This window comes from Etheostoma spectabile, unplaced genomic scaffold (genome assembly GCF_008692095.1).
Source record: "Etheostoma spectabile isolate EspeVRDwgs_2016 unplaced genomic scaffold, UIUC_Espe_1.0 scaffold00006555, whole genome shotgun sequence".
In the NCBI taxonomy this organism is placed as follows: domain Eukaryota; kingdom Metazoa; phylum Chordata; class Actinopteri; order Perciformes; family Percidae; genus Etheostoma; species Etheostoma spectabile.
The window spans coordinates 29,126-42,273 of record NW_022603398.1 but is presented as its reverse complement, the minus strand read 5'-3'; positions in this window follow the sequence as shown (position 1 = coordinate 42,273).

The following is a 13,148-nucleotide window of genomic DNA, read 5'->3' as shown; positions in this document are numbered from 1 at the left end:
TAAAAGATGTTTCCAACTTTAAATAATTTATTTGCATTTTTTTTGCCTTTTTTAGTTTTGTCATTAAACATGATGTTCGTCAACGTTGAATCATCGGTGTCTCTTTATTCTGTTGACGCAGACCTCAGACCTCCCCAGTGCATTTCCATTGGAACGACTTCATTAAACCTTAAAGCATATGTTAGCGATACAACTTCATATACATCTAACGTCTCATCAATGTCAAGTTATTATTAGATATGTTAGAGATACAACTTCATATACATCTAACGTCTCATCAATGTCAAGTTAGCATTACATATGTTAGAGATACAACTTCATATACATCTAACGTCTCATCAATGTCAAGTTAGCATTACATATGTTAGAGATACAACTTCATATACATCTAACGTCTCATCAATGTCAAGTTAGCATTACATATGTTAGAGATACAACTTCATATACATCTAACGTCTCATCAATGTCAAGTTAGCATTACATATGTTAGAGATACAACTTCATATACATCTAACGTCTCATCAATGTCAAGTTAGCATTACATATGTTAGAGATACATCTTCATATACATCTAACGTCTCATCAATGTCAAGTTAGCATTACATATGTTAGAGATACAACTTCATATACATCTAACGTCTCATCAATGTCAAGTTAGTGTTACATATGTTTTACAAACAGAAGCTAAGTTCACATCTGAAAGTGAGAAAGTGTCCTGACTGAGTCTGATGGCATTCCTGTTCATCTGATTTTAGAGATCAGGGATCAGATTTCTGATCCTGACTGCGCCAGTTTTCAGAGATCAGGTATCTGATCCAGAATGATCCAGTTTTCAGAGATCAGGTTTCTGATCCTCACTGATCTAGTTTTCAGAGATCAGGTATCTGATCCAGAATGATCCAGTTTTCAGAGTTTAGGTTTCTGATCCTCGCTGATCTAGTTTTCAGAGATCAATTTCAATTTCAATTTCAATTTTATTTATAGTATCAATTCATAACAAGCATTATCTCAAGACACTTTACAGATAGAGCAGGTCTAGACCACACTCCAGAATTTACAAGGACCCAACAGTTCTAGTAGTTTCCTCCAGAGCAGCAACAGGGCCACAGTGGAGAGGAAAAACTTCCTTTTAGGCAGAAACCTCGGTCAGACCCAGACCCAGACCCAGGCTCTTGGTAGGCGGCGTCTGACGACCGGTTGGGATTAGAATGAAGAGTGGCAGTAACAGTCACAATAAATAAATAAAATAAATTAAATAGTAGTTTGTTTGTAGTAGTTCTTTGTAGCATAGCAGGGCACTGTGGGCGTTACAAGGCCAAGCAGGATGTAGCTGGGCATAGCAGGACGTAGCAGGGCGTAGCAGGATGTAGCTGGGCGTAGCAGGACGTAGCAGGACGTAGCAGGGCGTAGCAGAGTGTGGTAGGATGTAACACGGCATCGCAGGACGTGTAGCGGGACCATGGCAAAAGCTGCTACCCTGATTTTTGGCGCCTCCCTGATCCGAGGAAACATGCTGGGCAAAAAAGAACATAAGGACTCCGGGGAATGACTCCCCGGAGCTGGGTTAGTAACAGGCATTTCTGGGACATGGATGCAAATAAATGGAAAGATAGATAGATGAGAGAGGAACTCTGTGTGTCAAAGGAAGTCCCCCAGCAGTCTAAAACTATTACAGCATAACTAAGAGAGACAGGGTAAAGAGAGGAGCCTGGCCAGGCTAGAACTCTCCCCACCCTGATCCCATCCCTCTGTCTAGAGGAGGTGGGAAGAGAGAGAGAGAGAGAGAGAGAGAGAGACCCATCCCTCTCTCCAGAGGAGGTGGATGAGAGAGGGAGAGAGAGAGACCAATCCCTCTGTCTAGAGGAGATGGGGGGAGAGAGAGAGAGAGACCCATCCCTCTCTCCAGAGGAGGTGGGTGTGAGAGAGAGGAAGAGAGAGAGACCAATCCCTCTGTCTAGAGGAGATGGGGGAGAGAGAGAGAGAGAGACCCATCCCTCTGTCTAGAGGAGGTGGGTGTGAGAGAGAGGGAGAGAGAGACCCATCCCTCTGTCTAGAAGAGGTGGGTGTGAGAGAGAGATATCCATCCCTCAGGTTTCTGATCCAGAATGATCCAGTTTTCAGAGATCAGGTTTCTGATCCTATTCCTGCTTTTATTTTTTTTCTTAGCAGGTCATACTGCAGCGCTAGCTGGCGGACTACGAGGCTCCTGCAGTTCTTGATGTTGGTGAAGTGAAGCGGTTGAAGGTCGGGGAGAAATGGGGCAGCCTCAGCCGGTTGGCATGGTAACGCTCTGTTTGTTTGCTGACCTACAAACTCATCGCTGAGTTGACAAGTTGATTTAAGAAACACAAAGACGGCTGAGGCAAAGACAAAGGCCTCTGCATACCAGAGCAAATCATGGAAGCAGAGAACTGGACCCCAAAACCCTTTAGCTGCCGGGTCTACAAGGACCCGGCTACTTCCTGTCCAGCTCTATCTCCACAGTCTGGCTAAACAACAGATGCATTCTGGGATAGGAGAATAAACTGTCTCGGACTATGTTTGCACGTGGGAGGCTATTTTCATAAATGGATACATCAACTTCTCCGGTTTAAACAATAACAACAGTTTTACCCAGTTAGAGAGAAGATCTGACATATTCTTAAAATAACGTCCCAGTTAGAGAGATGATCTAACATATTCTTTATATAACGTCCCAGTTAGAGATGATCTGACATATTCTTAATATAACGTCCCAGTTAGAGAGATGATCTTACATATTCTTTATATAACGTCCCAGTTAGAGAGATGATCTGACATATTCTTTATATAACGTCCCAGTTAGAGATGATCTAACATATTCTTTATATAACGTCCCAGTTAGAGAGAAGATCAAAACATATTCTTTATATAATGTCCCAGTTAGAGAGATGATCTGACATGTTCTTTATATAACGTCCCAGTTAGAGAGATGATCTAACATATTCTTTATATAACGTCCCAGTTAGAGATGATCTAACATATTCTTTATATAACGTCCCAATAAGAGAGATGATCTAACATATTCTTTATATAACGTCCCAATTCAGCCAGTTCACATGTTTCTCTGCATGTTTTAGTCTCTGCTGGATGTCTCTATGTATGTTTCAGTCTCTGCTGGATGTCTCTCTGTATGTTTCAGTCTCTGCAGGATGTCTCTCTGTATGTTTCAGTCTCTGCAGGATATCTCTCTGTATGTTTCAGTCTCTGCAGGATGTCTCTCTGTATGTTTCAGTCTCTGCAGGATGTCTCTATGTATGTTTCAGTCTCTGCAGGATGTCTCTATGTATGTTTCAGTCTCTGCAGGATGTCTCTATGTATGTTTCAGTCTCTGCGGGATGTCTCTATGTATGTTTCAGTCTCTGCGGGATGTCTCTCTGTATGTTTCAGTCTCTGCGGGATGTCTCTCTGTATGTTTCAGTCTCTGCGGGATGTCTCTCTGTATGTTTCAGTCTCTGCGGGATGTCTCTCTGTATGTTTCAGTCCCTGCTGGATGTCTCTCTGTATGTTTCAGTCTCTTATAGGATGTCTCTCTGTATGTTTCAGTCTCTGCAAGATGTCTCTCTGTATGTTTCAGTCTCTGCTGGATGTCTTTCTGTATGTTTCAGTCTCTGCAAGATGTCTCTCTGTATGTTTCAGTCTCTGCTGGATGTCTTTCTGTATGTTTCAGCCTCTGCAGGATGTCTCTATGTATGTTTCAGTCTCTGCCGGATGTCTCTCTGTATGTTTCAGTCTCTGCAGGATGTCTATCTGTATGTTTCAGTCTCTGCAGGATGTCTCCCTTTATGTTTCAGTCCCTGCCGGATGTCTCTCTGTATGTTTTAGTCTCTGCAGGATGTCTCTCTGTATGTTTCAGTCTCTGCTGGATGTCTCGCTGTACGTTTCAGCCTCTGCAGGATGTCTCTCTGTAGGTTTCAGTCTCTGCAGGATGTCTCTCTGTATGTTTCAGTCTCTGCAGGATGTCTCTCTGTATGTTTCATTCTCTGCAGGATGTATCTCTGTATGTTTCAGTCTCTGCTGGATGTCTCTCTGTATGTTACAGTCTCTGCTGGATGTCTTTCTGTATGTTTCAGTCTCTGCTGGATGTCTTTCTGTATGTTTCAGCCTCTGCAGGATGTCTCTCTATAAGTTTCAGCCTCTGCTGCCCTCTGCAGGATGTCTCTCTGTATGTTTCAGTCTCTGCTGGATGTCTCTCTGTATGTTTCAGTCGCTGCAGGATGTCTCTCTGTATGTTTCAGTCTCTGCAGGATGTCTCGCTGTACGTTTCAGCCTCTGCAGGATGTCTATCTGTATGTTTCAGTCTCTGCAGGATATCTCTCTGTATGTTTCAGTCTCTTAACGGATGTCTCTCTGTATGTTTCAGTCTCTGCAGGATGTCTCTCTGTATGTTTCAGTCTCTGCAGGATATCTCTCTGTATGTTTCAGTCTCTGCAGGATGTCCCTCTGTATGTTTCAGTCTCTGCGGGATGTCTCTCTGTATGTTTCAGTCTCTTAACGGATGTCTCTCTGTATGTTTCAGTCTCTGCAGGATGTCTCCCTGTATGTTTCAGTCCCTGCAGGATGTCTCTCTGTATGTTTTAGTCTCTGCAGGATGTCTCTCTGTATGTTTCAGTCTCTGCTGGATGTCTCTCTGTACGTTTCAGCCTCTGCAGGATGTCTCTCTGTAGGTTTCAGTCTCTGCAGGATGTCTCTCTGTATGTTTCATTCTCTGCAGGATGTATCTCTGTATGTTTCAGTCTCTGCAGGATGTCTATCTGTATGTTTCAGTCTCTGCAGGATGTCTCTCTGTATGTTTTAACCTCTGCAAGATGTCTCTCTCTATGTTTTAGTCTCTGCAGGATGTCTCTCTGTGTGTTTCACTTTCATATAGTGCGCATGCGCCAACGTGCATGCAGCCTGTTGTAGTTGCTCCGTCTTCAGTCTTCTTACTTTAACTTTAATTGTCTTTTTTGTTTCTTTTCAACCGTCTTTTTTTGTTTCTTACGTGTGTGACTTCCAGACACTAAGTCACAACTTTACTACACTCTCCCAAATTATGCGAGTTGGGAGAATTTTGGAAAGCCATGGCACCATCGCGAAGCAACTTAATGCCCGCTTTGTTTACACTCCGGACCAGCTGATTGCGCTGAAGCCGAACAAGGCGCCGTCTTGGGCGCCCCGGCCCACAGACATCCCCACGGAAATCTGGAGGAGGACACATCGAGAATGCAGAGGTGGAATGAAACGGCGAGGGAAGAGAGAGGGGTCCAGGCAACGAAGGCTTAGGAGAAGGAGTTTTAAGCCGTGTCTCCCCTCTCTCATCATGGGCAATGTGAGGTCACTGGCTAATAAGATGGACGAGCTAACAGCGTTAGTCCGGAGTCAGCGGGAGTACAGGGAGTGTAGTCTAATGTGCTTCACGGAGACTTGGCTACACTCGGACATTCCCGACCACAACGTCTCCATCAACGGCTTTCAGACTGTTCGGGCCGACAGGGACTGCACCGAGAGCGGTAAGCGTAAAGGCGGGGGGCTTGCCGTTCTAGTTAACAACAGATGGTGTAATCCCGGTCACATTACGGTTAAACAGCGTATCTGTAGCCCGGACATTGAACTGCTCGTTGTGGGACTCCGGCCATATTGTCTGCCACGTGAAATCTCACATGTCATCGCCGTTGCTGTTTACATTCCGCCCTCTGCCAACACGACGTCGGCGTGTAACGTCACCCACACCGCCATTGCCCAACTCCAGACTCAACACCCGAGTGCCCTCATTGTGATCTCGGGTGACTTCAACCATGTCACCATGACCTCCACACTAACTAACTTCACCCAGTACGTGAGCTGCCATACCAGAGAGGAGAGGACCCTGGACCTGCTGTATGCTAATGTCAGGGACGCATACAGCTCTTCCCCCCTCCCCCCACTGGGCAGATCCGACCACAACCTGGTTCACATCAAACCCTGCTATGTGCCTCTGGTGAAAAGGCAACCTCTGACCTCAAGGACAGTGAGGAGATGGTCGGAGGAGGCCTATGAGACACTTCAGGGATGTTTTGAGGTGTCAGACTGGGATGCACTCTGTGAGCCACATGGAGAGGACATAGATGGGCTGACTGAGTGTATCTCAGATTACATAAACTTCTGTGTGGACTGCACTGTCCCAGCAAGGACTGTTCAGTGTTACCCAAACAACAAACCATGGGTAACAAAGGACATCAAGAACATCCTGAATGCTAAGAGGAGGGCTTTCAGAGCTGGGAATAGGGAGGAGGTGAGGGCCATTCAGGGGGACCTGAAGGTGAAGATCAGGGAGGCTAAGGAGAAGTACAGGAGGAAGCTGGAGCGTAAACTCCAGCAGAACAACATGAGGGAGGTCTGGAGCGGAATGAGGACCATCACTGGCTTCAGACCAGCTGGCAGCAGAGGAGTTGAAGGCAGCTTGGACAGGGCCAACGAACTCAATCTGTTCTTTAACAGATTTGATGCTCCTGCTCCTGCCCATCCCCCCATTAACACAACTGCTGTCTCACCTCCAACCCCACTACTTCCCCCTCCCCCCCTCACTGTCCCTTGTCCTCCTTCCAGGAGAGCCCTACCTCCCCCTCCTCTAGCCCTCCGGTTAACACCTCTCTCCAGCCTGACTCCCCCTCCCCCTACCCCACCTGTGACCTCTGTGTGCCTCACTGCTGACCAGGTGAGAAGACAGCTGACCAGACTCCACTCTAATAAGGCTGCAGGCCCTGATGGTATCCATCCTGGGGTGCTCAAAGCCTGTGCCTCTCAGCTATGTGGAGTCTTTCACCATGTCTTCAACCTGAGCCTTAGTCTCCAAAGGGTCCCCATGCTGTGGAAGACATCTTGCCTCGTTCCTGTGCCAAAGACGCCACGTCCCAGTGACGCCAAGGACTACAGACCCGTGGCACTGACCTCCCACATTATGAAGACCCTGGAGAGACTGGTTCTGGAACAGCTGCGGCCCATGGTGAGACCTCTCCTGGACCCCCTCCAGTTCGCCTACCAGCCCCAGTTGGGAGTTGAGGACGCCATCATCTTCCTGCTCAACCGCATCTACGCCCACCTGGACAGGCCGGCAAGCACGGTGAGGGTCATGTTTTTGACTTCTCCAGTGCTTTCAACACCATCCGGCCGGCCCTGCTGGGTGAGAAGCTGACAGCGATGAAGGTGGATCCCCCCCTCGTGTCCTGGATTGTTGACTACCTGACTGGCAGACCACAGTATGTGCGCCTGCAACACTGTGTATCAGACAGAGTGGTCAGCAACACCGGGGCCCCGCAGGGGACTGTCCTCTCTCCCTTCCTCTTCACCATCTACACCACAGACTTCAACTACCACACAGAGTCCTGCCATCTTCAGAAGTTTTCTGATGACTCTGCTGTGGTTGGATGTATCAGCGAGGGGGACGAGGCTGAGTACAGAGCTGTGGTGGGGGACTTTGTCACATGGAGTGAGCAGAACCATCTCCAGCTCAATGTGACAAAGACCAAGGAGCTGGTGGTGGATCTAAGGAGAGCCAAGGCAGCAGTGAGCCCTGTTTCCATCCAGGGGGTCAGTGTGGACATCGTGGAGGACTACAAATACCTGGGAGTGCACTTGGACAATAAACTGGACTGGGCCAAGAACACTCAAGCCCTCTACAGGAAGGGCCAAAGCCGTCTCTATTTTCTGAGGAGGCTGAGGTCCTTCAACATCTGCAGGACAATGCTGAAGATGTTTTATGAGTCTGTGGTGGCCAGTGCTATCCTCTTTGCTGTTGCATGCTGGGGCAGCAGGCTGAGGGTAGCGGACGCCAACAGACTCAACAAACTGATTCGCAAGGCCAGTGACGTCGTGGGGGTGGATCTGGACTCTCTGTCGGGGGTGTCAGATAGGAGGATGCTGTCCAAACTACATGCCATCTTGGACAATGTCTCGCACCCACTCCATGGCTTGTTGCTCAATCACAGGAGCACTTTCAGTGACAGACTCATTCTCCCAAAATGCACTACAGAGCGCCACAGGAAGTCATTCCTGCCTGTGGCCATCAAACTTTTTAACTCCTCCCTCTAAGTGTCTGACACACACACACACACACACACACACACACACACACACACACACACACTTAGAGAGGTTGAAACTGGACAATATTATCTGTATTATCTGTTTTGTGCAATAACACTGGCCTGACATGTGTGCAATCTCAAATACCACAATTATTATTATTATTATTATTATTTAACTTTTCACCATTCCAAATCCTTAATTATGTGAATTATGTAAATAATGTATAATAACATTCCTTTATGTAAATACCGTACGTATCCAATTCCTTATATTTCTTTATTTCTTGTATTTCTACTCTATTTATAATATTGTGCAACTACAACACAGAGTTTCCCTTCGGGGATCAATAAAGTATTTCTGATTCTGATTCTGATTCTGATTTCAGTCTCTGCTGGATGTCTCTCTGTATGTTTCAGTCTCTGCAGGATGTCTCTCTGTGTGTTTCAGTCTCTGCTGGATGTCTCTCTGTATGTTTCAGTCTCTGCAGGATGTCTCTCTGTATGTTTCCATCACTGGATGATGTCTCTCTGTATGTTTCAGTCCCTGCAGGATGTCTCTCTGTATGTTTCAGCCTCTGCTGCATGTCACTTTGTATGTTTCAGTCTCTGCAGGATGTCTCTCTGTATGTTTCAGTCTCTGCTGGATGTCTTTATGTATATTTCAGCCTCTGCAGGATGTCTCTCTATATGTTTCAGCCTCTGCTGCCTTCTACAGGATGTCTCTCTGTATGTTTCAGTCTCTGCAGTATGTCTCTCTGTATGTTTCAGCCTCTGCAGTATGTCTCTCTGTATGTTTCAGTCTCTGCCGGATGTCTCTCTGTATGTTTCAGTCTCTGCTGGATGTCTCTCTGTATGTTTCAGTCTCTGCCGGATGTCTCTCTGTATGTTTCAGTCTCTGCAGTATGTCTCTCTGTATGTTTCAGTCCCTGCAGGATGTCTCTCTGTATGTTTCAGTCTCTGCAGGATGTCTCTCTGTATGTTTCCATCACTGGATGATGTCTCTCTGTATGTTTCAGTCCCTGCAGGATGTCTCTCTGTATGTTTCAGCCTCTGCTGCATGTCACTTTGTATGTTTCAGTCTCTGCAGGATGTCTCTCTGTATGTTTCAGTCTCTGCTGGATGTCTTTCTGTATGTTTCAGCCCCTGCTGCCTTCTACAGGATGTCTCTCTGTCTGTCCCAGTCCCTGCAGTATGTCTCTCTGTATGTTTCAGTCTCTGCCGGATGTCTCTCTGTATGTTTCAGTCTCTGCTGGATGTCTCTCTGTATGTTTCAGTCTCTGCAGGATGTCTCTCTGTATGTTTCAGTCTCTGCCGGATGTCTCTCTGTATGTTTCAGTATCTGCTGGATGTCTCTCTGTATGTTTCAGCCTCTGCAGTATGTCTCTCTGTATGTTTCAGTCTCTGCCGGATGTCTCTCTGTATGTTTCAGTCTCTGCTGGATGTCTCTCTGTATGTTTCAGTCTCTGCAGGATGTCTCTCTGTATGTTTCAGTCCCTGCAGGATGTCTCTCTGTCTGTCCCAGTCCCTGCAGGATGTCTCTCTGTATGTTTCCATCACTGGATGATGTCTCTCTGTATGTTTCAGTCTCTGCTGGATGTCTCTCTGTATGTTTCAGCCTCTGCTGCCTTCTACAGGATGTCTCTCTGTATGTTTCAGTCTCTGCAGTATGTCTCTCTGTATGTTTCAGCCTCTGCAGTATGTCTCTCTGTATGTTTCAGTCTCTGCCGGATGTCTCTCTGTATGTTTCAGTCTCTGCTGGATGTCTCTCTGTATGTTTCAGTCTCTGCCAGATGTCTCTCTGTATGTTTCAGTCTCTGCAGGATGTCTCTCTATATGTTTCAGCCTCTGCTGCCTTCTACAGGATGTCTCTCTGTATGTTTCAGTCTCTGCAGTATGTCTCTCTGTATGTTTCAGCCTCTGCAGTATGTCTCTCTGTATGTTTCAGTCTCTGCCGGATGTCTCTCTGTATGTTTCAGTCTCTGCTGGATGTCTCTCTGTATGTTTCAGTCTCTGCCAGATGTCTCTCTGTATGTTTCAGTCTCTGCAGTATGTCTCTCTGTATGTTTCAGTCCCTGCAGGATGTCTCTCTGTATGTTTCAGTCTCTGCAGGATGTCTCTCTGTATGTTTCCATCACTGGATGATGTCTCTCTGTATGTTTCAGTCCCTGCAGGATGTCTCTCTGTATGTTTCAGCCTCTGCTGCATGTCACTTTGTATGTTTCAGTCTCTGCAGGATGTCTCTCTGTATGTTTCAGTCTCTGCTGGATGTCTTTCTGTATGTTTCAGCCCTGCAGGATGTCTCTCTATATGTTTCAGCCTCTGCTGCCTTCTACAGGATGTCTCTCTGTATGTTTCAGTCTCTGCTGGATGTCTCTCTGTATGTTTCAGTCTCTGCCGGATGTCTCTCTGTATGTTTCAGTCTCTGCAGTATGTCTCTCTGTATGTTTCAGTCTCTGCCGGATGTCTCTCTGTATGTTTCAGTCTCTGCTGGATGTCTCTCTGTATGTTTCAGTCTCTGCAGGATGTCTCTGTGTATGTTTCAGTCCCTGCAGGATGTCTCTCTGTCTGTCCCAGTCCCTGCAGGATGTCTCTCGGTATGTTTCAGTCTCTGCAGTATGTCTCTCTGTATGTTTCAGTCTCTGCCGGATGTCTCTCTGTATGTTTCAGTCTCTGCTGGATGTCTCTCTGTATGTTTCAGTCTCTGCAGGATGTCTCTCTGTATGTTTCAGTCTCTGCCGGATGTCTCTCTGTATGTTTCAGTCTCTGCTGGATGTCTCTCTGTATGTTTCAGCCTCTGCAGTATGTCTCTCTGTATGTTTCAGTCTCTGACGGATGTCTATCTGTATGTTTCAGTCTCTGCTGGATGTCTCTCTGTATGTTTCAGTCTCTGCAGGATGTCTCTCTGTATGTTTCAGTCCCTGCAGGATGTCTCTCTGTCTGTCCCAGTCCCTGCAGGATGTCTCTCTGTATGTTTCCATCACTGGATGATGTCTCTCTGTATGTTTCAGTCTCTGCCGGATGTCTCTCTGTATGTTTCAGTCTCTGCTGGATGTCTCTCTGTATGTTTCAGTCTCTGCAGGATGTCTCTCTGTATGTTTCAGTCTCTGCTGGATGTCTCTCTGTATGTTTCAGTCTCTGCTGGATGTCTCTCTGTATGTTTCAGTCTCTGCAGGATGTCTCTCTGTATGTTTCAGTCCCTGCAGGATGTCTCTCTGTCTGTCCCAGTCCCTGCAGGATGTCTCTCGGTATGTTTCAGTCTCTGCAGTATGTCTCTCTGTATGTTTCAGTCTCTGCCGGATGTCTCTCTTTATGTTTCAGTCTCTGCTGGATGTCTCTCTGTATGTTTCAGTCTCTGCAGGATGTCTCTCTGTATGTTTCAGTCTCTGCCGGATGTCTCTCTGTATGTTTCAGTCTCTGCTGGATGTCTCTCTGTATGTTTCAGCCTCTGCAGTATGTCTCTCTGTATGTTTCAGTCTCTGACGGATGTCTTTCTGTATGTTTCAGTCTCTGCTGGATGTCTCTCTGTATGTTTCAGTCTCTGCCGGATGTCTCTCTGTATGTTTCAGTCCCTGCAGGATGTCTCTCTGTCTGTCCCAGTCCCTGCAGGATGTCTCTCTGTATGTTTCCATCACTGGATGATGTCTCTCTGTATGTTTCAGTCTCTGCTGGATGTCTCTCTGTATGTTTCAGTCTCTGCAGGATGTCTCTCTGTATGTTTCAGTCTCTGCCGGATGTCTCTCTGTATGTTTCAGTCTCTGCTGGATGTCTCTCTGTATGTTTCAGTCTCTGCAGGATGTCTCTCTGTATGTTTCAGTCTCTGCCGGATGTCTCTCTGTATGTTTCAGTCTCTGCTGGATGTCTCTCTGTATGTTTCAGTCTCTGCAGGATGTCTCTCTGTATGTTTCAGTCTCTGCTGGATGTCTCTCTGTATGTTTCAGTCTCTGCTGGATGTCTCTCTGTATGTTTCAGTCTCTGCAGGATGTCTCTCTGTATGTTTCAGTCCCTGCAGGATGTCTCTCTGTCTGTCCCAGTCCCTGCAGGATGTCTCTCGGTATGTTTCAGTCTCTGCAGTATGTCTCTCTGTATGTTTCAGTCTCTGCCGGATGTCTCTCTTTATGTTTCAGTCTCTGCTGGATGTCTCTCTGTATGTTTCAGTCTCTGCCGGATGTCTCTCTGTATGTTTCAGTCTCTGCCGGATGTCTCTCTGTATGTTTCAGTCTCTGCTGGATGTCTCTCTGTATGTTTCAGCCTCTGCAGTATGTCTCTCTGTATGTTTCAGTCTCTGACGGATGTCTATCTGTATGTTTCAGTCTCTGCTGGATGTCTCTCTGTATGTTTCAGTCTCTGCAGGATGTCTGTCTGTATGTTTCAGTCCCTGCAGGATGTCTCTCTGTCTGTCCCAGTCCCTGCAGGATGTCTCTCTGTATGTTTCCATCACTGGATGATGTCTCTCTGTATGTTTCAGTCTCTGCTGGATGTCTCTCTGTATGTTTCAGTCTCTGCAGGATGTCTCTCTGTATGTTTCAGTCTCTGCCGGATGTCTCTCTGTATGTTTCAGTCTCTGCTGGATGTCTCTCTGTATGTTTCAGTCTCTGCAGGATGTCTCTCTGTATGTTTCAGTCTCTGCCGGATGTCTCTCTGTATGTTTCAGTCTCTGCTGGATGTCTCTCTGTATGTTTCAGTCTCTGCAGGATGTCTCTCTGTATGTTTCAGTCTCTGCTGGATGTCTCTCTGTATGTTTCAGTCTCTGCTGGATGTCTCTCTGTATGTTTCAGTCTCTGCAGGATGTCTCTCTGTATGTTTCAGTCCCTGCAGGATGTCTCTCTGTCTGTCCCAGTCCCTGCAGGATGTCTCTCGGTATGTTTCAGCCTCTGCTGCCCTCTGCTGGATGTTGTCTGAAACAGAAACATCCCCTTTAAGCAGGAATGAACTGATGAACACTCAGAGCAACATCTTGACAACCCTTTAATTTAACAGTTAAAAAATGACAGAACTACACAAATAATTACTGTCATCACCCAAAATGTTATTACATTCTATATTTTATATTCATTTGTCATTAATCTGCGTGAAAGTCAAAAAGAA